This window comes from Xiphophorus hellerii, chromosome 21 (assembly GCF_003331165.1).
Source record: "Xiphophorus hellerii strain 12219 chromosome 21, Xiphophorus_hellerii-4.1, whole genome shotgun sequence".
NCBI classification, from domain to species: domain Eukaryota; kingdom Metazoa; phylum Chordata; class Actinopteri; order Cyprinodontiformes; family Poeciliidae; genus Xiphophorus; species Xiphophorus hellerii.
Genome location: NC_045692.1, coordinates 3,837,518 through 3,859,656, shown reverse-complemented (window position 1 = coordinate 3,859,656; position 22,139 = coordinate 3,837,518). Strand labels below are relative to the sequence as shown.

Genomic DNA, 22,139 nt, shown 5'->3' with positions numbered 1-22,139 from the left:
AAGTCGAACAACAAATGAGTCATTTTTTTCAGATTGTGTCGCATCCATCCATCTAAAATATTCTAATAAGTTTTAGGACGCTGTGAGTTGATCTATTCTATATGTAGAAGGAGTTGCAACGAATATATAACGAGTTTATATTTGTCACATTACCACCAGATTATTCAGTTCAAATGTGAAAATACTTTATTGAGCCCAAAGGGAAAATAAATGCTGTAACTCAAATTATTCAGTCTTGAAAGACATTTGGGTTCTGATAGTTGTAGCAGTCTGTATTACAGCAGCTGCACTTTCTTGATTAGTGCAAGACAAACAAAAAGTAGCACGTGCGCAGTGAAGTGAAAGTGAATTTATGTATGGTTATGGAAATAAAAATCAGAGAAAATGGAGATTTCGTTTGTCCATACTTTGCAAAATAGCTCAATTTCTGTTCTTTACGTTCAAGGCTGATGTCCTGGTGAAATCTGTGACGAGATCGATCTCCTCCACCTCTTCAATGAGCTACTGCTGCCGTCTGAAAAAATTCAGAAACAACCAATCAGCAGCCAGGAGGCGGGTCTTAGCTAGATCACTCAAACTCATGTACTCACTGCTAAGTGTGCTAATGGTGGCAGAAACAACTTATCATTACAGGAAAACGTTTATCCGCCGTCATCTGTGGCTATGCTTTCAACAAATATATAAAAAACTCTCTCTCTCTCTCTCTCTCTCTCTCTATATATATATATATATATATTTTTTTTTAATCAAAGTTGCATATTGCTGCTTTCAGTGATTTTTGCCGAAAGGGATTTCTTCTTTTTTTTTTGCCTTAAAACATATTTTGGAATAAAGGAGGATGTGATTTTCTCTTTTTATTTTTGCCAATATCACTTATATATATATATATATATATATATATATATATATATATATATATATATATATATAAAATGACATAGGCTATTATTTTAGGATGGTATATATTAAAAACATATTGAAAACAATATAATCTACACCTTCCAACCAACTTCTCTTATCCAAGAACCTCAATCTACAGCATAAAGCCAAACTACTGGCTGTAATCAAACAGTGACGTCGGACCACTTTTTTCAGTAACAAATATTCTAACGCGTTGCTATTTCAAATCCAGTAGAGTTTTGAAAGATATATATATAACTAAGCAAAAACCACATATTTTAGCAGTCAGAAATATTATGTTTTAAATTTTTCGATAATTAAAGTTGTACCAGCTAACATTATGCCAAACCATCAAGCCAGATGTTCAACCCTCATGTGTTATTTCTAGTCCAGCACTAAGAAAACAGATATGTTTATACAAATAAATACATAAATAATTAACAAAAATTTCAACCTTGAATCATTCAACAGTGCATTTCAATTGGATCTGTCGTCATAAAAATTATTGTGATTTATATGACATACATGTGATATACAGTAAGTCACACATATGCATGTGTTTTGCATCATATTCATATATTGATTGTTTATTTGCAATAAGCCAGGGGTGTCCAAAGAGCGGTGTGGGGGCCATTTGCGACCATCAGAACAATTTTGGTCGGCCCTTTGTCAGTGACTCGTTTCTGTAGGATACTCAGTGGTTGTAAAGAGCTTTGGTAATTAATTCCCCACACCTCTGAACAATATGTTAAATATGGCAAAAATGCCATAAGCGAGTTATTTTCCCTTTCTTTTATTCTGGCTTGAAAACTACATTCTCTGGTAATTTGGTAGAAATGCAATAAGACCAAGATGGGAAAAATGTGTGCAGTTTTCCTGAAATCCCCCAAATATCAAGTAGATTATAGTCATAGTCAAAGTATGAATAATGTTTTACCAAACATTACTTAGCTTACGTTGCTTTCTGCGACCATATTTAGTCATGGCCAATATCAGTTAGTGATTTTACATCAGGGAAACCCAGAACGTGAAATATGGAAAAGGGTTTTCTCCTATCTGCATTCTGGGCCTACACTTCCTCTTTCTAAATTCATCAAGAGCGCGGGCGGGGAACTCACAGCTGGAGGAAGCTGATTCTCCTGCCGGGGTGAAAGGCTGCTAGCAGCTGTAGCCTCCCGCTGAGCGCTGCAGTACCGTTCTGCCACCTTCTGGTCACAGGCGGGTACTACTTCAGTGATAAATCACACAGGCTCCTTTCAACATGTTAAAAAGCAATGTGTACATGTTGTTCTGACATTGTATTCTATGACACTTACACTGTTTTTAACGAGTCATCCTGTAAGAAGCCAAATAGAGAATTATATGGTGTATAGCAGAGGCTAACTGCAGTTGAAGCATAATGTAAAAGTAGAATCCCAGTACGGAGGGCTAGGGGTGATAAAATTACATGAGCTAATATACCATGAGATATATGAGTGTAAATATCCTATTCAATAGTGTATCACAAAAATGTTAAAAACATAATTATTAAATTCACCACAAAGTAATTAAATGAATCTTGGAATTTTGAAATACGGTAAATCAATAATTAAATGTTCCGTGAAATAATTGAAGCTATCAATTCAAACAATGTATTTAAAACTAACTTTATAAAAATGTCCTTTTAAAGAAACCTTCCATGTAGTCTTCATGTTTTTACTCATTTTACACAGAAAATTTACATTCATGTACTGTATATACATTAGAGGGAAGATGGAGGTATAGTGGTCAGCATAGCGGCCGACCAAGAAGTTGATCTGGTTCGATTCCCAGTCATCGCAGAATATTTGAGGTATAATAAAGGAAAGATATTTTTGGACTATATAAGGTTTGGTTATCACAATGGTAGTAGTGGTCAGTATAACAGTTAACCCGGGTTCAAATCCTGGAAATCTCATAATTTTCCTGGTATAATGAAAGATATATTGTATACATGTTGTCAAATTTTGCTCTAATTCTGTTTATACTGCGGAAACGTTTTGCACAAATTCAAAGTTTACAGTTGAAATGGTGGTATAGTGGTCAGTATGGCTGCATTCCCAGCAAATGACCCGGGTTCGATTCCCGACCATCACAGAGCTTTCTCTATATAATAAAGGAAGGACGTATGTGTTGTTGTTTTGACCTCTAAATCTGGTAACACAGTGGAAAAGTTTCTCATGACTTTAGCTTGTTACAGCGATGGTGGTATTGTGGTCAGCATAGCTGCCTTCCAAACAGTTGACCCGGGTTCGATTCCTGGCCATCGCAGAACTTTCTCTACTTTAAAAAGGATGGATGTATACAGTATGTTGTCTATTTTTCCTCTAAATCTGGTAATACTGTGGAAAAGTTTCTCATAATTTTAAGTTATTACAGCGATGGTGGTATAGTGGTCAGCAAAGCTGCTTGCCAAGCAGCTGACCCGGGTTGGATTCCCGGCCATCGCAAAACTTTCTCTAATAAAGGAAGGATGTATACAGTATGTTTTCTATTTTTCCTCTAAATCTGGTAATACTATGGAAAATTTTCTCATGACTTTAGCTTGTTACAGCGATGGTGGTATAGTGGTCAGCATAGCTGCCTTCCAAGCAGTTGACCCGGGTTGGATTCCCGGCCATCGCAGAACTTTCTCTAATAAAGGAAGGATGTATACAGTATGTTTTCTATTTTTCCTCTAAATCTGGTAATACTGCGGAAAATTTTCTCATGACTTTAGCTTGTTACAGCGATTGTGGTATAGTGGTCAGCATAACTGCCATCCAAGCAGTTGACCCGGGTTGGATTCCCGGCCATCGCAGAACTTTCTCTATAGAATAAAGAAAGGATGTATATGTTGTCTATTTATGTTCAAAAACTGGTAATAGTGTGGAAAATTTTCTCATAATTTTAACTTATTACAGTGATGGTGGTATAGTGGTCAGCATAGCTGCTTGCCAAGAAGTTGACCCGGGTTCGATTCCCGGCCATCGCAGAACTTGCTCTATTTTATAAAGGATGTAAGTATATGTTGTTGTTTTTTCCTCTAAATCTGGTAATACTGTGGAAAACTGTCTCAAAGTTTTGACTTATTACAGCGATGGTGGTATAGTGGTCAGCATAGCTGCCTTCCAAGCAGTTGACCCGGGTTCGATTCCCGGCCATCGCAGAATTTTCTCTAATACAGGAACGATGTATACAGTATTTTCTCTATTTTTCCTGTAAATCTGGTAATACTGTGGAAAATTTTCTCATAACTTTAGCTTGTTACAGCGATGGTGGTATAGTGGCCAGCATAACTGCTTGTCAAGCAGTTGACCCGGGTTCAATTCCCAGCCATTGCAGAATTTTCTCTACTTTATAAAGGATGGATGTATATGTTGTCTATTTTTCCTCTAAATCTGGTAATACGGTGGAAAATTTTCTCATGACTTTAGCTTGTTCCAGCTATGGTGGTATAGTGGTCAGCATAGCTGCCTTCCAAGCAGTTGACCCGGGTTCGATTCCTGGCCATCGCAGAACTTTCTCTATAGAATAAAGGAAGGATGTATATGTTGTCTATTTATGTTCAATAACTGGTAATAGTGTGGAAAATGTTCTCATAATTTTTATTTATTTTTTCATTCTCCAAAGAGTTTTTGCAGCGCTAGTGGCTCGTATTTTTTCCACAGTAGGCAGACAGGAAGGAGGGTGAGGAGGGAAGACATGCGGCAAAGGTCGTCGGGACCGGGAGTCGAACCCGCGACGTCCGCGTCGAGGACTAAGGCCTCCAAACGTGGGGCGCGCTAACCCCCTGCACCACCACAGCACGCCCCATGTTCTCATAATTTTAAGTTATTACAGCGATGGTGGTATAGTGGTCAGCATAGCTGCTTGCCAAGCAGTTGACCCGGGTTCGATTCCCGGCCATCGCAGAACTTGCTCTATTTTATACAGGATGGATGAATATGTTGTCTATTTTTTCTCTAAATCTGGTAATACTGTGGACAAGTTTCTCATAATTTTGACTTACTACAGCGATGGTGGTATAGAGGTCAGCATAGCTGCCTTCCAAGCAGTTGACCCGGGTTCGATTCCCGGCCATCGCAGAATTTTCTCTAATACAGGAACGATGTATAGAGTATGTTCACTATTTTTCCAGTAAATCTGGTAATACTGTGGAAAATTTGCTCATAACTTTAGCTTGTTACAGCGATGGTGGTATAGTGGTCAGCATAGCTACCTTCCAAGCAGTTCACCGGGGTTCGATTCCCGGCCATCGCTGAACTTTCTCTATAGAATAAAGGAAGGATGTATATGTTGTCTATTTTTCCTCTAAATCTGGTAATACTGTGGAAAAGTTTCTAATAATTTTAAGTTATTACAGCGATGGTGGTATGGTGGTCAGCATAGCTGCTTGCCAAGCAGTTGACCGGGGTTCGATTCCCGGCCATCACAAAACATTCTCTATTTTGTAAAAGAAGGATGTATGCAGTATGTTTTCTATTTTTCCTCTAAATCTGGTAATACTGTGGAAAATTTTCTCATGACTTCAGCTTGTTACAGAGATTGTCGTATAGTGGTCAGCATAGCTGCATTCCAAGCAGTGGACCCGGGTTCGATTCCCGGCCCTCGCAGAACTTTCTCTATAGAATAAAGGAAGGATGTATATGTTGTCTATTTATGTTCAATAACTGGTAATAGTGTGGAAAATTTTCTCATAATTTTAAGTTATCACAGCGATGGTGGTATAGTGGTCAGCATAGCTGCTTGCCAAGCAGTTGACCCGGGTTCGATTCCCGGCCCTCGCACAACTTTCTCTATAGAATAAAGGAAGGATGTATATGTTGTCTATTTATGTTCAATAACTGGTAATAGTGTGGAAAATGTTCTCATAATTTTAAGTTATTACAGCGATGGTGGTATAGTGGTCAGCATAGCTGCTTGCCAAGCAGTTGACCCGGGTTCGATTCCCGGCCGTCGCAGAACTTTCTCTAATAAAGGAAGGATGTTAACAGAATGTTTTCTATTTTTCCTCTAAATCTGGTAATACTGTGGAAAATTTTCTCATGCCTTTAGCTTGTTACAGCGATGGTGGTATAGTGGTCAGCATAGCTGCCTTCCAAGCAGTTGACCCGGGTTCGATTCCCGGCCATCGCAGAACTTGCTCTATTTTATACAGGATGGATGAATATGTTGTCTATTTTTCCTCTAAATCTGGTAATACTGTGGACAAGTTTCTCATAATTTTGACTTACTACAGCGATGGTGGTATAGTGGTCAGCATAGCTGCCTTCCAAGCAGTTGACCCGGGTTCGATTCCTGGCCATCGCAGAACTTTCTCTATAGAATAAAGGAAGGATGTATATGTTGTCTATTTATGTTCAATAACTGGTAATAGTGTGGAAAATGTTCTCATAATTTTTATTTATTTATTTTTTTCTTTCTCCAAAGAGTTTTGGCGGCGCTAGTGGCTCGTATTTTTTCCACAGTAGGCAGACAGGAAGGAGGGTGAGGAGAGGGGGGAAGACATGCGGCAAAGGTCGTCGGGACCGGGAGTCGAACCCGCGACGTCCGCGTCGAGGACTAAGGCCTCCAAACGTGGGGCGCGCTAACCCCCTGCACCACCACAGCACGCCCCATGTTCTCATAATTTTAAGTTATTACAGCGATGGTGGTATAGTGGTCAGCATAGCTGCTTGCCAAGCAGTTGACCCGGGTTCGATTCCCGGCCATCGCAGAACATTCTCTATAGAATAAAGGAAGGATGTATATGTTGTCTATTTATGTTCAATAACTGGTAATAGTGTGGAAAATTTTCTCATAATTTTAAGTTATTACAGCGATGGTGGTATAGTGGTCAGCATAGCTGCCTTCCAAGCAGTTGGACCGGGTTCGATTTCCGGCCATCGCAGATGTTTCTTTAATACAGGAACGATGTATACAGTATGTTCTCGATTTTTCCTGTAAATCTGGTAATACTGTGGAAAATTTGCTCATAACTTTAGGTTGTTAGAGCGATGGTGGTATAGTCGTCAGCATAGCTGCTTGCCAAGCAGTTGACCCGGGTTCGATTCCCGGCCATCGCAGAACTTGCTCTATTTTATAAATGAAGGATGTATATGTTGTCTATTTTTCCTCTAAATCGGGTAATACTGTGGAAAAGTTTCTAATAATTTTAAGTTATTACAGCGATGGTGGTATGGTGGTCAGCAAAGCTGCTTGCCAAGCAGTTGACCGGGGTTCGATTCCCGGCCATCACAAAACATTCTCTATTTTATAAAAGAAGGATGTATACAGTATGTTTTCTACTTTTCCTCTAAATCTGGTAATACTGTGGAAAATTTTCTCATGACTTTAGCTTGTTACAGCGATGGTGGTATAGTGGTCAGCATAGCTGCCTTCCAAGCAGTTGATCCGGGTTCGATTCCCGGCCATCGCAGAACTTTCTCTATAGAATAAAGGAAGGATGTATATGTTGTCTATTTATGTTCAATAACTGGTAATAGTGTGGAAAATTTTCTCATAATTTTAAGTTATTACAGCGATGGTTGTATAGTGGTCAGCATAGCTACCTTCCAAGCAGTTGACCCGGGTTCGATTCCTGGCCGTCGCAGAACTTTCTCTAATAAAGGAAGGATGTATACAGTATGTTTTCTATTTTTCCTCTAAATCTGGTAATACTGTGGAAAATTTTCTCATGATTTTAGCTTGTTACAGGGATGGTGGTATAGTGGTCAGCATAGCTGCCTTCCAAGCAGTTGACCCGGGTTCGATTCCCGGCCATCGCAGAACTTTCTCTATAGAATAAAGAAAGGACGTATGTGTTGTCTATTTTTCCTCTAAATCTGGTAATACTGTGGAAAAGTTTCTCATAATTTTAAGTTATTACAGCAATGGTGGTATAGTGGTCAGCATAGCTGCTTGCCAAGCAGTTGATCCGGGTTCGATTCCCGGCCATCGCAGAACTTTCTCTATAGAATAAAGGAAGGATGTATATGTTGTCTATTTATGTTCAATAACTGGTAATACTGTGGAAAATTTTCTCATGACTTTAGCTTGTTACAGCGATGGTGGTATAGTGGTCAGCATAGCTGCCTTCCAAGCAGTTGACCCGGGTTCGATTCCCGGCCATCGCAGAACTTTCTCTATAGAATAAAGAAAGGATGTATGTGTTGTCTATTTTTCCTCTAAATCTGGTAATACTGTGGAAAAGTTTCTCATAATTTTAAGTTATTACAGCGATGGTGGTATAGTGGTCAGCATAGCTGCTTGCCAAGCAGTTGACCCGGGTTCGATTCCCGGCCGTCGCAGAACTTTCTCTAATAAAGGAAGGATGTATACAGAATGTTTTCTATTTTTCCTCTAAATCTGGTAATACTGTGGAAAATTTTCTCATGACTTTAGCTTGTTACAGCGATGGTGGTATAGTGGTCAGCATAGCTGCCTTCCAAGCAGTTGACCCGGGTTGGATTCCCGGCCATCGCAGAACTTTCTCTATAGAATAAAGAAAGGATGTATATGTTGTCTATTTATGTTCAAAAACTGGTAATAGTGTGGAAAATTTTCTCATAATTTTAACTTATTACAGCGATGGTGGTATAGTGGTCAGCATAGCTGCTTGCCAAGCAGTTGACCCGGGTTCAATTCCCGGCCATCGCAGAACTTGCTCTATTTTATAAAGGATGTAAGTATATGTTGTTGTTTCTTCCTCTAAATCTGGTAATACTGTGGAAAACTGTCTCAAAATTTTGACTTATTATAGCGATGGTGGTATAGTGGTCAGCATAGCTGCCTTCCAAGCAGTTGATCCGGGTTCGATTCCCGGCCATCACAAAACATTCTCTATTTTATAAAAGAAGGATGTTAACAGAATGTTTTCTATTTTTCCTCTAAATCTGGTAATACTGTGGAAAATTTTCTCATGACTTTAGCTTGTTACAGCGATGGTGGTATAGTGGTCAGCATAGCTGCCTTCCAAGCAGTTGACCCGGGTTCGATTCCCGGCCATCGCAGAATTTTCTCTATAGAATAAAGGAAGGATGTATATGTTGTCGATTTATGTTCAAAAACTGGTAATAGTGTGGAAAATTTTCTCATAATTTTAAGTTATTACAGCGATGGTGGTATAGTGGTCAGCATAGCTGCTTGCCAAGCAGTTGACCCGGGTTCGATTCCCGGCCATCGCAGAACTTGCTCTATTTTATACAGGATGGATGAATATGTTGTCTATTTTTCCTCTAAATCTGGTAATACTGTGGACAAGTTTCTCATAATACTGACTTATTACAGCGATGGTGGTATAGTGGTCAGCATAGCTGCCTTCCAAGCAGTTCACCCGGGTTTGATTCCCGGCCATCGCAGAATTTTCTCTAATACAGGAACGATGTATAGAGTATGTTCTCTATTTTTCCTGTAAATCTGGTAATACTGTGGAACATTTTCTCATAACTTTAGCTTGTTACAGCGATGGTGGTATAGTGGTCAGCATAGCTGCTTGCCAAGCAGTTGACCCGGGTTCGATTCCCGGCCATCGCAGAACTTGTTCTATTTTATAAAGGAAGGATGTATATGTTGTCTATTTTTCCTCTAAATCTGGTAATACTGTGGAAAAGTTTCTAATAATTTTAAGTTATTACAGCGATGGTGGTATGGTGGTCAGCATAGCTGCTTGCCAAGCAGTTGACCGGGGTTCGATTCCCGGCCATCACAAAACATTCTCTATTTTATAAAAGAAGGATGTATACAGTATGTTTTCGATTTTTCCTCTAAATCTGGTAATACTGTGGAAAATTTTCTCATGACTTTAGCTTGTTACAGCGATGGTGGTATGTTGGTCAGCATAGCTGCCTTCCAAGCAGTTGACCTGGGTTCGATTCCCGGCCGTCGGAGAATTTTCTCTATAGAATAAAAAAAGGATGTATATGTTGTCTATTTATGTTCAATAACTGGTAATAGTGTGGAAAATTTTCTCATAATTTTAACTTATTAGAGCGATGGTGGTATAGTGGTCAGCATAGCTGCTTGCCAAGCAGTTGACCCGGGTTCTATTCCCGGCCATCGCAGAACTTTCTCTATTTTATAAAGGAAGGATGTATATGTTGTCTATGTTCAAAAACTGGTAATAGTGTGGAAAATCTTCTCATAATTTTAACTTATTACAGCGATGGTGGTATAGTGGTCAGCATAGCTGCTTGCCAAGCAGTTGACCCGGGTTCGATTCTCGGCCATCGCAGAACATTCTTTAATAAAGGAAGGTTGTAAGTATATGTTGTTGTTTTTTCCTCTAAATCTGGTAATACTGTGGAAAATTTTCTCATAACTTTAGCTTGTTACAGCGATGGTGGTATAGTGCCCAGCATAGCTGCTTGCCAAGCAGTTGACCCGGGTTCGATTCCCGGCCATCGCAGAACTTGTTCTATTTTATAAAGGAAGGATGTATATGTTGTCTATTTTTCCTCTAAATCTGGTAATACTGTGGAAAATTTTCTCATGACTTTAGCTTGTTACAGCGATGGTGGTATAGTGGTCAGCATAGCTGCCTTCCAAGCAGTTGACCCGGGTTGGATTCCCGGCCATCGCAGGACTTTCTCTATAGAATAAAGAAAGGATGTATATGTTGTCTATTTATGTTCAAAAACTGGTAATAGTGTGGAAAATTTTCTCATAATTTTAAGTTATTACAGCGATGGTGGTATAGTGGTCAGCATAGCTGCTTGCCAAGCAGTTGACCCGGGTTAGATTCCCGGCCATCGCAGAACTTGCTCTATTTTATAAAGGATGTAAGTATATGTTGTTGTTTTTTCCTCTAAATCTGGTAATACTGTGGAAAACTGTCTCAAAATTTTGACTTATTACAGGGATGGTGGTAAAGTGGTCAGCATAGCTGCCTTCCAAGCAGTTGATTCGGGTTCGATTCCCGGCCATCACAAAACATTCTCTATTTTATAAAAGAAGGATGTTAACAGAATGTTTTCTATTTTTCCTCTAAATCTGGTAATACTGTGGAAAATTTTCTCATGACTTTAGCTTGTTACAGCGATGGTGGTATAGTGGTCAGCATAGCTGCGTTCCAAGCAGTTGACCCGGGTTCGATTCCCTGCCCTCGCAGAACTTTCTCTATAGAATAAAGAAAGGATGTATATGTTGTCTATTTATGTTCAAAAACTGGTAATAGTGTGGAAAATTTTCTCATAATTTTAAGTTATTACAGCGATGGTGGTATAGTGGTCAGCATAGCTGCTTGCCAAGCAGTTGACCCGGGTTCGATTCCCGACCATCGCAGAACTTGCTCTATTTTATACAGGATGGATGAATATGTTGTCTATTTTTCCTCTAAATCTGGTAATACTGTGGACAAGTTTCTCATAATACTGACTTATTACAGCGATGGGGGTATAGTGGTCAGCATAGCTGCCTTCCAAGCAGTTGACCCGGGTTCGATTCCCGGCCATTGCAGAATTTTCTCTATAGAATAAAGGAAGGATGTATATGTTGTCTATTTATGTTCAAAAACTGGTAATAGTGTGGAAAATTTTATCATAATTTTAACTTATTACAGCGATGGTTGTATAGTGGTCAGCATAGCTACCTTCCAAGCAGTTGACCCGGGTTCGATTCCCGGCCGTCGCAGAACTTTCTCTAATAAAGGAAGGATGTATACAGTATGTTTTCTATTTTTCCTCTAAATCTGGTAATACTGTGGAAAATTTTCTCATGACTTTAGCTTGTTACAGCGATGGTGGTATAGTGGTCAGCATAGCTGCCTTCCAAGCAGTTGACCCGGGTTCGATTCCCGGCCATCGCAGAACTTTCTCTATAGAATAAAGAAAGGATGTATGTGTTGTCTATTTTTCCTCTAAATCTGGTAATACTGTGGAAAAGTTTCTCATAATTTTAAGTTATTACAGCGATGGTGGTATAGTGGTCAGCATAGCTGCTTGCCAAGCAGTTGATCCGGGTTCGATTCCCGGCCATCGCAGAACTTTCTCTATAGAATAAAGGAAGGATGTATATGTTGTCTATTTATGTTCAATAACTGGTAATAGTGTGGAAAAGTTTCTCATAATTTTAAGTTATTACAGCGATGGTGGTATAGTGGTCAGCATAGCTGCCTTCCAAGCAGTTGACCCGGGTTCGATTTCCGGCCATCGCAGATGTTTCTTTAATACAGGAACGATGTATACAGTATGTTCTCGATTTTTCCTGTAAATCTGGTAATACTGTGGAAAATTTGCTCATAACTTTAGGTTGTTAGAGCGATGGTGGTATAGTCGTCAGCATAGCTGCTTGCCAAGCAGTTGACCCGGGTTCGATTCCCGGCCATCGCAGAACTTGCTCTATTTTATAAATGAAGGATGTATATGTTGTCTATTTTTCCTCTAAATCGGGTAATACTGTGGAAAAGTTTCTAATAATTTTAAGTTATTACAGCGATGGTGGTATGGTGGTCAGCAAAGCTGCTTGCCAAGCAGTTGACCGGGGTTCGATTCCCGGCCATCACAAAACATTCTCTATTTTATAAAAGAAGGATGTATACAGTATGTTTTCTACTTTTCCTCTAAATCTGGTAATACTGTGGAAAATTTTCTCATGACTTTAGCTTGTTACAGCGATGGTGGTATAGTGGTCAGCATAGCTGCCTTCCAAGCAGTTGACCCGGGTTCGATTCCCGGCCATCGCAGAATTTTCTCTAATACAGGAACGATGTATACAGTATTTTCTCTATTTTTCCTGTACATCTGGTAATACTGTGGAAAATTTTCTCATAACTTTAGCTTGTTACAGCGATGGTGGTATAGTGGCCAGCATAACTACTTGTCAAGCAGTTGACCCGGGTTCAATTCCCAGCCATTGCAGAATTTTCTCTATTTTATAAAGGATGGATGTATATGTTGTCTATTTTTCCTCTAAATCTGGTAATACGGTGGAAAATTTTCTCATGACTTTAGCTTGTTACAGCGATGGTGGTATAGTGGTCAGCATAGCTGTCTTCCAAGCAGTTGACCCGGGTTCGATTCCTGGCCATCGCAGAACTTTCTCTATAGAATAAAGGAAGGATGTATATGTTGTCTATTTATGTTCAATAACTGGTAATAGTGTGGAAAATGTTCTCATAATTTTTATTTATTTATTTTTTTCTTTCTCCAAAGAGTGTGGCTCGTATTTTTTCCACAGTAGGCAGACAGGAAGGAGGGTGAGGAGAGGGGGGAAGACATGCGGCAAAGGTCGTCGGGACCGGGAGTCGAACCCGCGACGTCCGCGTCGAGGACTAAGGCCTCCAAACGTGGGGCGCGCTAACCCCCTGCACCACCACAGCACGCCCCATGTTCTCATAATTTTAAGTTATTACAGCGATGGTGGTATAGTGGTCAGCATAGCTGCTTGCCAAGCAGTTGACCCGGGTTCGATTCCCGGCCATCGCAGAACATTCTTTAATAAAGGAAGGTTGTAAGTATATGTTGTTGTTTTTTCCTCTAAATCTGGTAATACTGTGGACAAGTTTCTCATAATTTTGACTTCCTACAGCGATGGTGGTATAGAGGTCAGCATAGCTGCCTTCCAAGCAGTTGACCCGGGTTCGATTCCTGGCCATCGCAGAATTTTCTCTAATACAGGAACGATGTATAGAGTATGTTCTCTATTTTTCCAGTAAATCTGGTAATACTGTGGAAAATTTGCTCATAACTTTAGCTTGTTACAGCGATGGTGGTATAGTGGTCAGCATAGCTACCTTCCAAGCAGTTCACCGGGGTTCGATTCCCGGCCATCGCTGAACTTTCTCTATAGAATAAAGGAAGGATGTATATGTTGTCTATTTTTCCTCTAAATCTGGTAATACTGTGGAAAAGTTTCTAATAATTTTAAGTTATTACAGCGATGGTGGTATGGTGGTCAGCATAGCTGCTTGCCAAGCAGTTGACCGGGGTTCGATTCCCGGCCATCACAAAACATTCTCTATTTTATAAAAGAAGGATGTATGCAGTATGTTTTCTATTTTTCCTCTAAATCTGGTAATACTGTGGAAAATTTTCTCATGACTTCAGCTTGTTACAGCGATTGTGGTATAGTGGTCAGCATAGCTGCCTTCCAAGCAGTGGACCCGGGTTCGATTCCCGGCCCTCGCAGAACTTTCTCTATAGAATAAAGGAAGGATGTATATGTTGTCTATTTATGTTCAATAACTGGTAATAGTGTGGAAAATTTTCTCATAATTTTAAGTTATTACAGCGATGGTGGTATAGTGGTCAGCATAGCTGCCTTCCAAGCAGTTGGACCGGGTTCGATTTCCGGCCATCGCAGATGTTTCTTTAATACAGGAACGATGTATACAGTATGTTCTCGATTTTTCCTGTAAATCTGGTAATACTGTGGAAAATTTGCTCATAACTTTAGGTTGTTAGAGCGATGGTGGTATAGTCGTCAGCATAGCTGCTTGCCAAGCAGTTGACCCGGGTTCGATTTCCAGCCATCGCAGAACTTGCTCTATTTTATAAATGAAGGATGTATATGTTGTCTATTTTTCCTCTAAATCGGGTAATACTGTGGAAAAGTTTCTAATAATTTTAAGTTATTACAGCGATGGTGGTATGGTGGTCAGCAAAGCTGCTTGCCAAGCAGTTGACCGGGGTTCGATTCCCGGCCATCACAAAACATTCTCTATTTTATAAAAGAAGGATGTATACAGTATGTTTTCTACTTTTCCTCTAAATCTGGTAATACTGTGGAAAATTTTCTCATGACTTTAGCTTGTTACAGCGATGGTGGTATAGTGGTCAGCATAGCTGCCTTCCAAGCAGTTGAGCCGGGTTCGATTCCCGGCCATCGCAGAACTTTCTCTATAGAATAAAGAAAGCATGTATATGTTGTCTATTTTTCCTCTAAATCTGGTAATACTGTGGAAAATTTTCTCATAATTTTAAGTTATTACAACGATGGTGGTATAGTGGTCAGCATAGCTGCTTGCCAAGCAGTTGACCCGGGTTCGATTCCCGGCCGTCGCAGAACTTTCTCTAATAAAGGAAGGATGTATACAGTATGTTTTCTATTTTTCCTCTAAATCTGGTAATACTGTGGAAAATTTTCTCATGACTTTAGCTTGTTACAGCGATGGTGGTATAGTGGTCAGCATAGCTGCCTTCCAAGCAGTTGACCCGGGTTCGATTCCCGGCCATCGCAGAACTTTCTCTATAGAATAAAGGAAGGATGTATATGTTGTCTATTTATGTTCAATGACTGGTAATAGTGTGGAAAAGTTTCTCATAATTTTAAGTTATTACAGCGATGGTGGTATAGTGGTCAGCATAGCTGCCTTCCAAGCAGTTGACCCGGGTTCGATTTCCGGCCATCGCAGATGTTTCTTTAATACAGGAACGATGTATACAGTATGTTCTCGATTTTTCCTGTAAATCTGGTAATACTGTGGAAAATTTGCTCATAACTTTAGGTTGTTAGAGCGATGGTGGTATAGTCGTCAGCATAGCTGCTTGCCAAGCAGTTGACCCGGGTTCGATTCCCGGCCATCGCAGAACTTGCTCTATTTTATAAATGAAGGATGTATATGTTGTCTATTTTTCCTCTAAATCGGGTAATACTGTGGAAAAGTTTCTAATAATTTTAAGTTATTACAGCGATGGTGGTATGGTGGTCAGCAAAGCTGCTTGCCAAGCAGTTGACCGGGGTTCGATTCCCGGCCATCACAAAACATTCTCTATTTTATAAAAGAAGGATGTATACAGTATGTTTTCTACTTTTCCTCTAAATCTGGTAATACTGTGGAAAATTTTCTCATGACTTTAGCTTGTTACAGCGATGGTGGTATAGTGGTCAGCATAGCTGCCTTCCAAGCAGTTGACCCGGGTTCGATTCCTGGCCATCGCAGAACTTTCTCTATAGAATAAAGAAAGCATGTATATGTTGTCTATTTTTCCTCTAAATCTGGTAATACTGTGGAAAAGTTTCTCATAATTTTAAGTTATTACAGCGATGGTGGTATAGTGGTCAGCATAGCTGCCTTCCAAGCAGTTGACCCGGGTTCGATTCCCGGCCATCGCAGAATTTTCTCTAATACAGGAACGATGTATACAGTATTTTCTCTATTTTTCCTGTACATCTGGTAATACTGTGGAAAATTTTCTCATAACTTTAGCTTGTTACAGCGATGGTGGTATAGTGGCCAGCATAACTGCTTGTCAAGCAGTTGACCCGGGTTCAATTCCCAGCCATTGCAGAATTTTCTCTATTTTATAAAGGATGGATGTATATGTTGTCTATTTTTCCTCTAAATCTGGTAATACGGTGGAAAATTTTCTCATGACTTTAGCTTGTTACAGCGATGGTGGTATAGTGGTCAGCATAGCTGCCTTCCAAGCAGTTGACCCGGGTTCGATTCCTGGCCATCGCAGAACTTTCTCTATAGAATAAAGGAAGGATGTATATGTTGTCTATTTATGTTCAATAACTGGTAATAGTGTGGAAAATGTTCTCTTAATTTTTTTTTATTTTTTTTTTTCTTTCTCCAAAGAGTGTGGCTCGTATTTTTTCCACAGTAGGCAGACAGGAAGGAGGGTGAGGAGAGGGGGGAAGACATGCGGCAAAGGTCGTCGGGACCGGGAGTCGAACCCGCGACGTCCGCGTCGAGGACTAAGGCCTCCAAACGTGGGGCGCGCTAACCCCCTGCACCACCACAGCACGCCCCATGTTCTCATAATTTTAAGTTATTACAGCGATGGTGGTATAGTGGTCAGCATAGCTGCTTGCCAAGCAGTTGACCCGGGTTCGATTCCCGGCCATCGCAGAACATTCTTTAATAAAGGAAGGTTGTAAGTATATGTTGTTGTTTTTTCCTCTAAATCTGGTAATACTGTGGACAAGTTTCTCATAATTTTGACTTCCTACAGCGATGGTGGTATAGAGGTCAGCATAGCTGCCTTCCAAGCAGTTGACCCGGGTTCGATTCCTGGCCATCGCAGAATTTTCTCTAATACAGGAACGATGTATAGAGTATGTTCTCTATTTTTCCAGTAAATCTGGTAATACTGTGGAAAATTTGCTCATAACTTTAGCTTGTTACAGCGATGGTGGTATAGTGGTCAGCATAGCTACCTTCCAAGCAGTTCACCGGGGTTCGATTCCCGGCCATCGCTGAACTTTCTCTATAGAATAAAGGAAGGATGTATATGTTGTCTATTTTTCCTCTAAATCTGGTAATACTGTGGAAAAGTTTCTAATAATTTTAAGTTATTACAGCGATGGTGGTATGGTGGTCAGCATAGCTGCTTGCCAAGCAGTTGACCGGGGTTCGATTCCCGGCCATCACAAAACATTCTCTATTTTATAAAAGAAGGATGTATGCAGTATGTTTTCTATTTTTCCTCTAAATCTGGTAATACTGTGGAAAATTTTCTCATGACTTCAGCTTGTTACAGCGATTGTGGTATAGTGGTCAGCATAGCTGCCTTCCAAGCAGTGGACCCGGGTTCGATTCCCGGCCCTCGCAGAACTTTCTCTATAGAATAAAGGAAGGATGTATATGTTGTCTATTTATGTTCAATAACTGGTAATAGTGTGGAAAATTTTCTCATAATTTTAAGTTATTACAGCGATGGTGGTATAGTGGTCAGCATAGCTGCCTTCCAAGCAGTTGGACCGGGTTCGATTTCCGGCCATCGCAGATGTTTCTTTAATACAGGAACGATGTATACAGTATGTTCTCGATTTTTCCTGTAAATCTGGTAATACTGTGGAAAATTTGCTCATAACTTTAGGTTGTTAGAGCGATGGTGGTATAGTCGTCAGCATAGCTGCTTGCCAAGCAGTTGACCCGGGTTCGATTTCCAGCCATCGCAGAACTTGCTCTATTTTATAAATGAAGGATGTATATGTTGTCTATTTTTCCTCTAAATCGGGTAATACTGTGGAAAAGTTTCTAATAATTTTAAGTTATTACAGCGATGGTGGTATGGTGGTCAGCAAAGCTGCTTGCCAAGCAGTTGACCGGGGTTCGATTCCCGGCCATCACAAAACATTCTCTATTTTATAAAAGAAGGATGTATACAGTATGTTTTCTACTTTTCCTCTAAATCTGGTAATACTGTGGAAAATTTTCTCATGACTTTAGCTTGTTACAGCGATGGTGGTATAGTGGTCAGCATAGCTGCCTTCCAAGCAGTTGAGCCGGGTTCGATTCCCGGCCATCGCAGAACTTTCTCTATAGAATAAAGAAAGCATGTATATGTTGTCTATTTTTCCTCTAAATCTGGTAATACTGTGGAAAATTTTCTCATAATTTTAAGTTATTACAACGATGGTGGTATAGTGGTCAGCATAGCTGCTTGCCAAGCAGTTGACCCGGGTTCGATTCCCGGCCGTCGCAGAACTTTCTCTAATAAAGGAAGGATGTATACAGTATGTTTTCTATTTTTCCTCTAAATCTGGTAATACTGTGGAAAATTTTCTCATGACTTTAGCTTGTTACAGCGATGGTGGTATAGTGGTCAGCATAGCTGCCTTCCAAGCAGTTGACCCGGGTTCGATTCCCGGCCATCGCAGAACTTTCTCTATAGAATAAAGGAAGGATGTATATGTTGTCTATTTATGTTCAATGACTGGTAATAGTGTGGAAAATTTTCTCATAATTTTAAGTTATTACAGCGATGGTGGTATAGTGGTCAGCATAGCTGCCTTCCAAGCAGTTGACCCGGGTTCGATTTCCGGCCATCGCAGATGTTTCTTTAATACAGGAACGATGTATACAGTATGTTCTCGATTTTTCCTGTAAATCTGGTAATACTGTGGAAAATTTGCTCATAACTTTAGGTTGTTAGAGCGATGGTGGTATAGTCGTCAGCATAGCTGCTTGCCAAGCAGTTGACCCGGGTTCGATTCCCGGCCATCGCAGAACTTGCTCTATTTTATAAATGAAGGATGTATATGTTGTCTATTTTTCCTCTAAATCGGGTAATACTGTGGAAAAGTTTCTAATAATTTTAAGTTATTACAGCGATGGTGGTATGGTGGTCAGCAAAGCTGCTTGCCAAGCAGTTGACCAGGGTTCGATTCCCGGCCATCACATAACATTCTCTATTTTATAAAAGAAGGATGTATACAGTATGTTTTCTACTTTTCCTCTAAATCCTGTAATACTGTGGAAAATTTTCTCATGACTTTAGCTTGTTACAGCGATGGTGGTATAGTGGTCAGCATAGCTGCCTTCCAAGCAGTTGACCCGGGTTCGATTCCTGGCCATCGCAGAACTTTCTCTATAGAATAAAGAAAGCATGTATATGTTGTCTATTTTTCCTCTAAATCTGGTGATACTGTGGAAAAGTTTCTCATAATTTTAAGTTATTACAGCGATGGTGGTATAGTGGTCAGCATAGCTGCTTGCCAAGCAGTTGACCCGGGTTCGATTCCCGGCCGTCGCAGAACTTTCTCTAATAAAGGAAGGATGTATACAGTATGTTTTCTATTTTTCCTCTAAATCTGGTAATACTGTGGAAAATTTTCTCATGACTTTAGCTTGTTACAGCGATGGTGGTATAGTGGTCAGCATAGCTGCTTGCCAAGCAGTTGACCCGGGTTCGATTCCCGGCCATCGCAGATGTTTCTTTAATACAGGAACGATGTATACAGTATGTTCTCGATTTTTCCTGTAAATCTGGTAATACTGTGGAAAATTTGCTCATAACTTTAGGTTGTTAGAGCGATGGTGGTATAGTCGTCAGCATAGCTGCTTGCCAAGCAGTTGACCCGGGTTCGATTCCCGGCCATCGCAGAACTTGCTCTATTTTATAAATGAAGGATGTATATGTTGTCTATTTTTCCTCTAAATCGGGTAATACTGTGGAAAAGTTTCTAATAATTTTAAGTTATTACAGCGATGGTGGTATGGTGGTCAGCAAAGCTGCTTGCCAAGCAGTTGACCAGGGTTCGATTCCCGGCCATCACATAACATTCTCTATTTTATAAAAGAAGGATGTATACAGTATGTTTTCTACTTTTCCTCTAAATCCTGTAATACTGTGGAAAATTTTCTCATGACTTTAGCTTGTTACAGCGATGGTGGTATAGTGGTCAGCATAGCTGCCTTCCAAGCAGTTGACCCGGGTTCGATTCCTGGCCATCGCAGAACTTTCTCTATAGAATAAAGAAAGCATGTATATGTTGTCTATTTTTCCTCTAAATCTGGTGATACTGTGGAAAAGTTTCTCATAATTTTAAGTTATTACAGCGATGGTGGTATAGTGGTCAGCATAGCTGCTTGCCAAGCAGTTGACCCGGGTTCGATTCCCGGCCGTCGCAGAACTTTCTCTAATAAAGGAAGGATGTATACAGTATGTTTTCTATTTTTCCTCTAAATCTGGTAATACTGTGGAAAATTTTCTCATGACTTTAGCTTGTTACAGCGATGGTGGTATAGTGGTCAGCATAGCTGCTTGCCAAGCAGTTGACCCGGGTTCGATTCCCGGCCGTCGCAGAACTTTCTCTAATAAAGGAAGGATGTATACAGTATGTTTTCTATTTTTCCTCTAAATCTGGTAATACTGTGGAAAATTTTCTCATGACTTTAGCTTGTTACAGCGATGGTGGTATAGTGGTCAGCATAGCTGCCTTCCAAGCAGTTGACCTGGGTTTGATTCCCGGCAATCGCAGAATTTTCTCTATAGAATAAAGGAAGGATGTATATGTTGTCTATTTATGTTCAATAACTGGTAATAGTGTGGAAAATTTTCTCATAATTTTAAGTTATTACAGCGATGGTGGTATAGTGGTCAGCATAGCTGCCTTCCAAGCAGTTGGACCGGGTTCGATTTCCGGCCATCGCAGATGTTTCTTTAATACAGGAAAGATGTATACAGTATGTTCTCGATTTTTCCTGTAAATCTGGTAATACTGTGGAAAATTTGCTCATAACTTTAGGTTGTTAGAGCGATGGTGGTATAGTCGTCAGCATAGCTGCTTGCCAAGCAGTTGACCCGGGTTCAATTCCCGGCCATCGCAGAACTTGCTCTATTTTATAAAGGATGTAAGTATATGTTGTTGTTTTTTTCCTCTAAATCTGGTAATACTGTGGAAAACTGTCTCAAAATTTTGACTTATTACAGCGATGGTGGTATAGTGGTCAGCATAGCTGCCTTCCAAGCAGTTGATCCGGGTTCGATTCCTGGCCATCACAAAACATTCTCTATTTTATAAAAGATGGATGTTAACAGAATGTTTTCTATTTTTCCTCTAAATCTGGTAATACTGTGGAAAATTTTCTCATGACTTTAGCTTGTTACAGCGATGGTGGTATAGTGGTCAGCATAGCTGCCTTCCAAGCAGTTGACCCGGGTTCGATTCCCGGCCATCGCAGAATTTTCTCTATAGAATAAAGGAAGGATGTATATGTTGTCGATTTATGTTCAAAAACTGGTAATAGTGTGGAAAATTTTATCATAATTTTAACTTATTACAGCGATGGTGGTATAGTGGTCAGCATAGCTGCTTGCCAAGCAGTTGACCCGGGTTCGATTCCCGGCCATCGCAGAACTTGTTCTATTTTATAAAGGAAGGATGTATATGTTGTCTATTTTTCCTCTAAATCTGGTAATACTGTGGAAAAGTTTCTAATAATTTTAAGTTATTACAGCGATGGTGGTATGGTGGTCAGCATAGCTGCTTGCCAAGCAGTTGACCGGGGTTCGATTCCCGGCCATCACAAAACATTCTCTATTTTATAAAAGAAGGATGTATACAGTATGTTTTCTATTTTTCCTCTAAATCTGGTAATACTGTGGAAAATTTTCTCATAACTTTAGCTTGTTACAGCGATGGTGGTATGGTGGTCAGCATAGCTGCCTTCCAAGCAGTTGACCTGGGTTCGATTCCCGGCCGTCGGAGAATTTTCTCTATAGAATAAAAAAAGGATGTATATGTTGTCTATTTATGTTCAATAACTGGTAATAGTGTGGAAAATTTTCTCATAATTTTAACTTATTAGAGCGATGGTGGTATAGTGGTCAGCATAGCTGCTTGCCAAGCAGTTGACCCGGGTTCTATTCCCGGCCATCGCAGAACTTTCTCTATTTTATAAAGGAAGGATGTATATGTTGTCTGTTTATGTTCAAAAACTGGTAATAGTGTGGAAAATCTTCTCATAATTTTAACTTATTACAGCGATGGTGGTATAGTGGTCAGCATAGCTGCTTGCCAAGCAGTTGACCCGGGTTCGATTCCCGGCCATCGCAGAACATTCTTTAATAAAGGAAGGTTGTAAGTAT

General features: G+C 40.1%; 79 non-coding genes across 79 annotated transcripts; all 79 read left to right on the top strand.

Moving 5' to 3' along the window:
- The first annotated feature begins 3,296 nt into the window (after positions 1–3,296).
- Positions 3,297–3,368, top strand: trnag-gcc (transfer RNA glycine (anticodon GCC)). The gene has a single exon. It is a non-coding gene; the product is annotated as a tRNA-Gly (tRNA).
- A 103-nt stretch (positions 3,369–3,471) lies between these two features.
- trnag-ucc (transfer RNA glycine (anticodon UCC)) lies at positions 3,472–3,543 on the top strand. Its single transcript has one exon. It is a non-coding gene; the product is annotated as a tRNA-Gly (tRNA).
- A 277-nt stretch (positions 3,544–3,820) lies between these two features.
- On the top strand, positions 3,821–3,892 carry trnag-gcc (transfer RNA glycine (anticodon GCC)). The gene has a single exon. It is a non-coding gene; the product is annotated as a tRNA-Gly (tRNA).
- A 102-nt stretch (positions 3,893–3,994) lies between these two features.
- Positions 3,995–4,066, top strand: trnag-ucc (transfer RNA glycine (anticodon UCC)). Its single transcript has one exon. It is a non-coding gene; the product is annotated as a tRNA-Gly (tRNA).
- A 277-nt stretch (positions 4,067–4,343) lies between these two features.
- trnag-ucc (transfer RNA glycine (anticodon UCC)) lies at positions 4,344–4,415 on the top strand. The gene has a single exon. It is a non-coding gene; the product is annotated as a tRNA-Gly (tRNA).
- Positions 4,416–4,739: 324 nt separating this feature from the next.
- trnag-gcc (transfer RNA glycine (anticodon GCC)) lies at positions 4,740–4,811 on the top strand. Its single transcript has one exon. It is a non-coding gene; the product is annotated as a tRNA-Gly (tRNA).
- Positions 4,812–4,913: 102 nt separating this feature from the next.
- trnag-ucc (transfer RNA glycine (anticodon UCC)) lies at positions 4,914–4,985 on the top strand. Its single transcript has one exon. It is a non-coding gene; the product is annotated as a tRNA-Gly (tRNA).
- A 630-nt stretch (positions 4,986–5,615) lies between these two features.
- Positions 5,616–5,687, top strand: trnag-gcc (transfer RNA glycine (anticodon GCC)). The gene has a single exon. It is a non-coding gene; the product is annotated as a tRNA-Gly (tRNA).
- A 102-nt stretch (positions 5,688–5,789) lies between these two features.
- Positions 5,790–5,861, top strand: trnag-gcc (transfer RNA glycine (anticodon GCC)). Its single transcript has one exon. It is a non-coding gene; the product is annotated as a tRNA-Gly (tRNA).
- A 103-nt stretch (positions 5,862–5,964) lies between these two features.
- On the top strand, positions 5,965–6,036 carry trnag-ucc (transfer RNA glycine (anticodon UCC)). Its single transcript has one exon. It is a non-coding gene; the product is annotated as a tRNA-Gly (tRNA).
- Positions 6,037–6,138: 102 nt separating this feature from the next.
- On the top strand, positions 6,139–6,210 carry trnag-ucc (transfer RNA glycine (anticodon UCC)). The gene has a single exon. It is a non-coding gene; the product is annotated as a tRNA-Gly (tRNA).
- A 334-nt stretch (positions 6,211–6,544) lies between these two features.
- On the top strand, positions 6,545–6,616 carry trnag-gcc (transfer RNA glycine (anticodon GCC)). The gene has a single exon. It is a non-coding gene; the product is annotated as a tRNA-Gly (tRNA).
- Positions 6,617–6,718: 102 nt separating this feature from the next.
- Positions 6,719–6,790, top strand: trnag-ucc (transfer RNA glycine (anticodon UCC)). Its single transcript has one exon. It is a non-coding gene; the product is annotated as a tRNA-Gly (tRNA).
- A 103-nt stretch (positions 6,791–6,893) lies between these two features.
- On the top strand, positions 6,894–6,965 carry trnag-gcc (transfer RNA glycine (anticodon GCC)). Its single transcript has one exon. It is a non-coding gene; the product is annotated as a tRNA-Gly (tRNA).
- A 281-nt stretch (positions 6,966–7,246) lies between these two features.
- On the top strand, positions 7,247–7,318 carry trnag-ucc (transfer RNA glycine (anticodon UCC)). Its single transcript has one exon. It is a non-coding gene; the product is annotated as a tRNA-Gly (tRNA).
- Positions 7,319–7,595: 277 nt separating this feature from the next.
- Positions 7,596–7,667, top strand: trnag-ucc (transfer RNA glycine (anticodon UCC)). Its single transcript has one exon. It is a non-coding gene; the product is annotated as a tRNA-Gly (tRNA).
- Positions 7,668–7,769: 102 nt separating this feature from the next.
- trnag-gcc (transfer RNA glycine (anticodon GCC)) lies at positions 7,770–7,841 on the top strand. Its single transcript has one exon. It is a non-coding gene; the product is annotated as a tRNA-Gly (tRNA).
- A 102-nt stretch (positions 7,842–7,943) lies between these two features.
- trnag-ucc (transfer RNA glycine (anticodon UCC)) lies at positions 7,944–8,015 on the top strand. The gene has a single exon. It is a non-coding gene; the product is annotated as a tRNA-Gly (tRNA).
- Positions 8,016–8,117: 102 nt separating this feature from the next.
- trnag-gcc (transfer RNA glycine (anticodon GCC)) lies at positions 8,118–8,189 on the top strand. Its single transcript has one exon. It is a non-coding gene; the product is annotated as a tRNA-Gly (tRNA).
- A 103-nt stretch (positions 8,190–8,292) lies between these two features.
- trnag-ucc (transfer RNA glycine (anticodon UCC)) lies at positions 8,293–8,364 on the top strand. The gene has a single exon. It is a non-coding gene; the product is annotated as a tRNA-Gly (tRNA).
- A 102-nt stretch (positions 8,365–8,466) lies between these two features.
- On the top strand, positions 8,467–8,538 carry trnag-gcc (transfer RNA glycine (anticodon GCC)). Its single transcript has one exon. It is a non-coding gene; the product is annotated as a tRNA-Gly (tRNA).
- A 102-nt stretch (positions 8,539–8,640) lies between these two features.
- Positions 8,641–8,712, top strand: trnag-ucc (transfer RNA glycine (anticodon UCC)). The gene has a single exon. It is a non-coding gene; the product is annotated as a tRNA-Gly (tRNA).
- Positions 8,713–8,819: 107 nt separating this feature from the next.
- Positions 8,820–8,891, top strand: trnag-ucc (transfer RNA glycine (anticodon UCC)). Its single transcript has one exon. It is a non-coding gene; the product is annotated as a tRNA-Gly (tRNA).
- A 102-nt stretch (positions 8,892–8,993) lies between these two features.
- On the top strand, positions 8,994–9,065 carry trnag-gcc (transfer RNA glycine (anticodon GCC)). Its single transcript has one exon. It is a non-coding gene; the product is annotated as a tRNA-Gly (tRNA).
- A 102-nt stretch (positions 9,066–9,167) lies between these two features.
- Positions 9,168–9,239, top strand: trnag-ucc (transfer RNA glycine (anticodon UCC)). Its single transcript has one exon. It is a non-coding gene; the product is annotated as a tRNA-Gly (tRNA).
- Positions 9,240–9,342: 103 nt separating this feature from the next.
- trnag-gcc (transfer RNA glycine (anticodon GCC)) lies at positions 9,343–9,414 on the top strand. Its single transcript has one exon. It is a non-coding gene; the product is annotated as a tRNA-Gly (tRNA).
- A 455-nt stretch (positions 9,415–9,869) lies between these two features.
- trnag-gcc (transfer RNA glycine (anticodon GCC)) lies at positions 9,870–9,941 on the top strand. Its single transcript has one exon. It is a non-coding gene; the product is annotated as a tRNA-Gly (tRNA).
- Positions 9,942–10,039: 98 nt separating this feature from the next.
- Positions 10,040–10,111, top strand: trnag-gcc (transfer RNA glycine (anticodon GCC)). The gene has a single exon. It is a non-coding gene; the product is annotated as a tRNA-Gly (tRNA).
- Positions 10,112–10,213: 102 nt separating this feature from the next.
- Positions 10,214–10,285, top strand: trnag-gcc (transfer RNA glycine (anticodon GCC)). Its single transcript has one exon. It is a non-coding gene; the product is annotated as a tRNA-Gly (tRNA).
- Positions 10,286–10,387: 102 nt separating this feature from the next.
- Positions 10,388–10,459, top strand: trnag-ucc (transfer RNA glycine (anticodon UCC)). The gene has a single exon. It is a non-coding gene; the product is annotated as a tRNA-Gly (tRNA).
- Positions 10,460–10,561: 102 nt separating this feature from the next.
- On the top strand, positions 10,562–10,633 carry trnag-gcc (transfer RNA glycine (anticodon GCC)). Its single transcript has one exon. It is a non-coding gene; the product is annotated as a tRNA-Gly (tRNA).
- Positions 10,634–10,735: 102 nt separating this feature from the next.
- trnag-ucc (transfer RNA glycine (anticodon UCC)) lies at positions 10,736–10,807 on the top strand. The gene has a single exon. It is a non-coding gene; the product is annotated as a tRNA-Gly (tRNA).
- A 107-nt stretch (positions 10,808–10,914) lies between these two features.
- Positions 10,915–10,986, top strand: trnag-ucc (transfer RNA glycine (anticodon UCC)). The gene has a single exon. It is a non-coding gene; the product is annotated as a tRNA-Gly (tRNA).
- Positions 10,987–11,088: 102 nt separating this feature from the next.
- Positions 11,089–11,160, top strand: trnag-gcc (transfer RNA glycine (anticodon GCC)). The gene has a single exon. It is a non-coding gene; the product is annotated as a tRNA-Gly (tRNA).
- A 102-nt stretch (positions 11,161–11,262) lies between these two features.
- On the top strand, positions 11,263–11,334 carry trnag-ucc (transfer RNA glycine (anticodon UCC)). The gene has a single exon. It is a non-coding gene; the product is annotated as a tRNA-Gly (tRNA).
- A 102-nt stretch (positions 11,335–11,436) lies between these two features.
- On the top strand, positions 11,437–11,508 carry trnag-ucc (transfer RNA glycine (anticodon UCC)). The gene has a single exon. It is a non-coding gene; the product is annotated as a tRNA-Gly (tRNA).
- Positions 11,509–11,611: 103 nt separating this feature from the next.
- Positions 11,612–11,683, top strand: trnag-ucc (transfer RNA glycine (anticodon UCC)). The gene has a single exon. It is a non-coding gene; the product is annotated as a tRNA-Gly (tRNA).
- A 102-nt stretch (positions 11,684–11,785) lies between these two features.
- Positions 11,786–11,857, top strand: trnag-gcc (transfer RNA glycine (anticodon GCC)). Its single transcript has one exon. It is a non-coding gene; the product is annotated as a tRNA-Gly (tRNA).
- Positions 11,858–11,959: 102 nt separating this feature from the next.
- On the top strand, positions 11,960–12,031 carry trnag-ucc (transfer RNA glycine (anticodon UCC)). The gene has a single exon. It is a non-coding gene; the product is annotated as a tRNA-Gly (tRNA).
- A 103-nt stretch (positions 12,032–12,134) lies between these two features.
- On the top strand, positions 12,135–12,206 carry trnag-gcc (transfer RNA glycine (anticodon GCC)). Its single transcript has one exon. It is a non-coding gene; the product is annotated as a tRNA-Gly (tRNA).
- A 281-nt stretch (positions 12,207–12,487) lies between these two features.
- On the top strand, positions 12,488–12,559 carry trnag-ucc (transfer RNA glycine (anticodon UCC)). Its single transcript has one exon. It is a non-coding gene; the product is annotated as a tRNA-Gly (tRNA).
- A 277-nt stretch (positions 12,560–12,836) lies between these two features.
- Positions 12,837–12,908, top strand: trnag-ucc (transfer RNA glycine (anticodon UCC)). Its single transcript has one exon. It is a non-coding gene; the product is annotated as a tRNA-Gly (tRNA).
- A 321-nt stretch (positions 12,909–13,229) lies between these two features.
- trnag-gcc (transfer RNA glycine (anticodon GCC)) lies at positions 13,230–13,301 on the top strand. Its single transcript has one exon. It is a non-coding gene; the product is annotated as a tRNA-Gly (tRNA).
- A 102-nt stretch (positions 13,302–13,403) lies between these two features.
- On the top strand, positions 13,404–13,475 carry trnag-ucc (transfer RNA glycine (anticodon UCC)). The gene has a single exon. It is a non-coding gene; the product is annotated as a tRNA-Gly (tRNA).
- Positions 13,476–13,931: 456 nt separating this feature from the next.
- Positions 13,932–14,003, top strand: trnag-ucc (transfer RNA glycine (anticodon UCC)). Its single transcript has one exon. It is a non-coding gene; the product is annotated as a tRNA-Gly (tRNA).
- A 102-nt stretch (positions 14,004–14,105) lies between these two features.
- Positions 14,106–14,177, top strand: trnag-ucc (transfer RNA glycine (anticodon UCC)). Its single transcript has one exon. It is a non-coding gene; the product is annotated as a tRNA-Gly (tRNA).
- A 456-nt stretch (positions 14,178–14,633) lies between these two features.
- On the top strand, positions 14,634–14,705 carry trnag-ucc (transfer RNA glycine (anticodon UCC)). The gene has a single exon. It is a non-coding gene; the product is annotated as a tRNA-Gly (tRNA).
- A 102-nt stretch (positions 14,706–14,807) lies between these two features.
- On the top strand, positions 14,808–14,879 carry trnag-gcc (transfer RNA glycine (anticodon GCC)). The gene has a single exon. It is a non-coding gene; the product is annotated as a tRNA-Gly (tRNA).
- Positions 14,880–14,982: 103 nt separating this feature from the next.
- On the top strand, positions 14,983–15,054 carry trnag-ucc (transfer RNA glycine (anticodon UCC)). The gene has a single exon. It is a non-coding gene; the product is annotated as a tRNA-Gly (tRNA).
- A 102-nt stretch (positions 15,055–15,156) lies between these two features.
- On the top strand, positions 15,157–15,228 carry trnag-ucc (transfer RNA glycine (anticodon UCC)). The gene has a single exon. It is a non-coding gene; the product is annotated as a tRNA-Gly (tRNA).
- A 103-nt stretch (positions 15,229–15,331) lies between these two features.
- On the top strand, positions 15,332–15,403 carry trnag-gcc (transfer RNA glycine (anticodon GCC)). Its single transcript has one exon. It is a non-coding gene; the product is annotated as a tRNA-Gly (tRNA).
- Positions 15,404–15,684: 281 nt separating this feature from the next.
- Positions 15,685–15,756, top strand: trnag-ucc (transfer RNA glycine (anticodon UCC)). Its single transcript has one exon. It is a non-coding gene; the product is annotated as a tRNA-Gly (tRNA).
- Positions 15,757–15,858: 102 nt separating this feature from the next.
- On the top strand, positions 15,859–15,930 carry trnag-ucc (transfer RNA glycine (anticodon UCC)). Its single transcript has one exon. It is a non-coding gene; the product is annotated as a tRNA-Gly (tRNA).
- Positions 15,931–16,207: 277 nt separating this feature from the next.
- On the top strand, positions 16,208–16,279 carry trnag-ucc (transfer RNA glycine (anticodon UCC)). Its single transcript has one exon. It is a non-coding gene; the product is annotated as a tRNA-Gly (tRNA).
- Positions 16,280–16,600: 321 nt separating this feature from the next.
- Positions 16,601–16,672, top strand: trnag-gcc (transfer RNA glycine (anticodon GCC)). Its single transcript has one exon. It is a non-coding gene; the product is annotated as a tRNA-Gly (tRNA).
- A 102-nt stretch (positions 16,673–16,774) lies between these two features.
- Positions 16,775–16,846, top strand: trnag-ucc (transfer RNA glycine (anticodon UCC)). Its single transcript has one exon. It is a non-coding gene; the product is annotated as a tRNA-Gly (tRNA).
- Positions 16,847–17,302: 456 nt separating this feature from the next.
- Positions 17,303–17,374, top strand: trnag-ucc (transfer RNA glycine (anticodon UCC)). Its single transcript has one exon. It is a non-coding gene; the product is annotated as a tRNA-Gly (tRNA).
- A 102-nt stretch (positions 17,375–17,476) lies between these two features.
- trnag-ucc (transfer RNA glycine (anticodon UCC)) lies at positions 17,477–17,548 on the top strand. Its single transcript has one exon. It is a non-coding gene; the product is annotated as a tRNA-Gly (tRNA).
- A 456-nt stretch (positions 17,549–18,004) lies between these two features.
- trnag-ucc (transfer RNA glycine (anticodon UCC)) lies at positions 18,005–18,076 on the top strand. Its single transcript has one exon. It is a non-coding gene; the product is annotated as a tRNA-Gly (tRNA).
- Positions 18,077–18,178: 102 nt separating this feature from the next.
- On the top strand, positions 18,179–18,250 carry trnag-gcc (transfer RNA glycine (anticodon GCC)). The gene has a single exon. It is a non-coding gene; the product is annotated as a tRNA-Gly (tRNA).
- A 103-nt stretch (positions 18,251–18,353) lies between these two features.
- trnag-ucc (transfer RNA glycine (anticodon UCC)) lies at positions 18,354–18,425 on the top strand. The gene has a single exon. It is a non-coding gene; the product is annotated as a tRNA-Gly (tRNA).
- Positions 18,426–18,527: 102 nt separating this feature from the next.
- On the top strand, positions 18,528–18,599 carry trnag-ucc (transfer RNA glycine (anticodon UCC)). The gene has a single exon. It is a non-coding gene; the product is annotated as a tRNA-Gly (tRNA).
- A 103-nt stretch (positions 18,600–18,702) lies between these two features.
- Positions 18,703–18,774, top strand: trnag-gcc (transfer RNA glycine (anticodon GCC)). Its single transcript has one exon. It is a non-coding gene; the product is annotated as a tRNA-Gly (tRNA).
- Positions 18,775–19,055: 281 nt separating this feature from the next.
- trnag-ucc (transfer RNA glycine (anticodon UCC)) lies at positions 19,056–19,127 on the top strand. The gene has a single exon. It is a non-coding gene; the product is annotated as a tRNA-Gly (tRNA).
- A 102-nt stretch (positions 19,128–19,229) lies between these two features.
- Positions 19,230–19,301, top strand: trnag-gcc (transfer RNA glycine (anticodon GCC)). Its single transcript has one exon. It is a non-coding gene; the product is annotated as a tRNA-Gly (tRNA).
- A 103-nt stretch (positions 19,302–19,404) lies between these two features.
- trnag-gcc (transfer RNA glycine (anticodon GCC)) lies at positions 19,405–19,476 on the top strand. The gene has a single exon. It is a non-coding gene; the product is annotated as a tRNA-Gly (tRNA).
- Positions 19,477–19,579: 103 nt separating this feature from the next.
- Positions 19,580–19,651, top strand: trnag-gcc (transfer RNA glycine (anticodon GCC)). Its single transcript has one exon. It is a non-coding gene; the product is annotated as a tRNA-Gly (tRNA).
- A 281-nt stretch (positions 19,652–19,932) lies between these two features.
- trnag-ucc (transfer RNA glycine (anticodon UCC)) lies at positions 19,933–20,004 on the top strand. The gene has a single exon. It is a non-coding gene; the product is annotated as a tRNA-Gly (tRNA).
- A 102-nt stretch (positions 20,005–20,106) lies between these two features.
- Positions 20,107–20,178, top strand: trnag-gcc (transfer RNA glycine (anticodon GCC)). The gene has a single exon. It is a non-coding gene; the product is annotated as a tRNA-Gly (tRNA).
- A 103-nt stretch (positions 20,179–20,281) lies between these two features.
- On the top strand, positions 20,282–20,353 carry trnag-gcc (transfer RNA glycine (anticodon GCC)). Its single transcript has one exon. It is a non-coding gene; the product is annotated as a tRNA-Gly (tRNA).
- Positions 20,354–20,456: 103 nt separating this feature from the next.
- trnag-ucc (transfer RNA glycine (anticodon UCC)) lies at positions 20,457–20,528 on the top strand. Its single transcript has one exon. It is a non-coding gene; the product is annotated as a tRNA-Gly (tRNA).
- A 102-nt stretch (positions 20,529–20,630) lies between these two features.
- Positions 20,631–20,702, top strand: trnag-ucc (transfer RNA glycine (anticodon UCC)). The gene has a single exon. It is a non-coding gene; the product is annotated as a tRNA-Gly (tRNA).
- A 103-nt stretch (positions 20,703–20,805) lies between these two features.
- trnag-gcc (transfer RNA glycine (anticodon GCC)) lies at positions 20,806–20,877 on the top strand. Its single transcript has one exon. It is a non-coding gene; the product is annotated as a tRNA-Gly (tRNA).
- A 103-nt stretch (positions 20,878–20,980) lies between these two features.
- On the top strand, positions 20,981–21,052 carry trnag-ucc (transfer RNA glycine (anticodon UCC)). Its single transcript has one exon. It is a non-coding gene; the product is annotated as a tRNA-Gly (tRNA).
- Positions 21,053–21,159: 107 nt separating this feature from the next.
- trnag-ucc (transfer RNA glycine (anticodon UCC)) lies at positions 21,160–21,231 on the top strand. The gene has a single exon. It is a non-coding gene; the product is annotated as a tRNA-Gly (tRNA).
- Positions 21,232–21,333: 102 nt separating this feature from the next.
- Positions 21,334–21,405, top strand: trnag-gcc (transfer RNA glycine (anticodon GCC)). The gene has a single exon. It is a non-coding gene; the product is annotated as a tRNA-Gly (tRNA).
- Positions 21,406–21,686: 281 nt separating this feature from the next.
- On the top strand, positions 21,687–21,758 carry trnag-ucc (transfer RNA glycine (anticodon UCC)). Its single transcript has one exon. It is a non-coding gene; the product is annotated as a tRNA-Gly (tRNA).
- Positions 21,759–21,860: 102 nt separating this feature from the next.
- trnag-gcc (transfer RNA glycine (anticodon GCC)) lies at positions 21,861–21,932 on the top strand. Its single transcript has one exon. It is a non-coding gene; the product is annotated as a tRNA-Gly (tRNA).
- A 102-nt stretch (positions 21,933–22,034) lies between these two features.
- trnag-gcc (transfer RNA glycine (anticodon GCC)) lies at positions 22,035–22,106 on the top strand. The gene has a single exon. It is a non-coding gene; the product is annotated as a tRNA-Gly (tRNA).
- Positions 22,107–22,139: the final 33 nt, after the last annotated feature.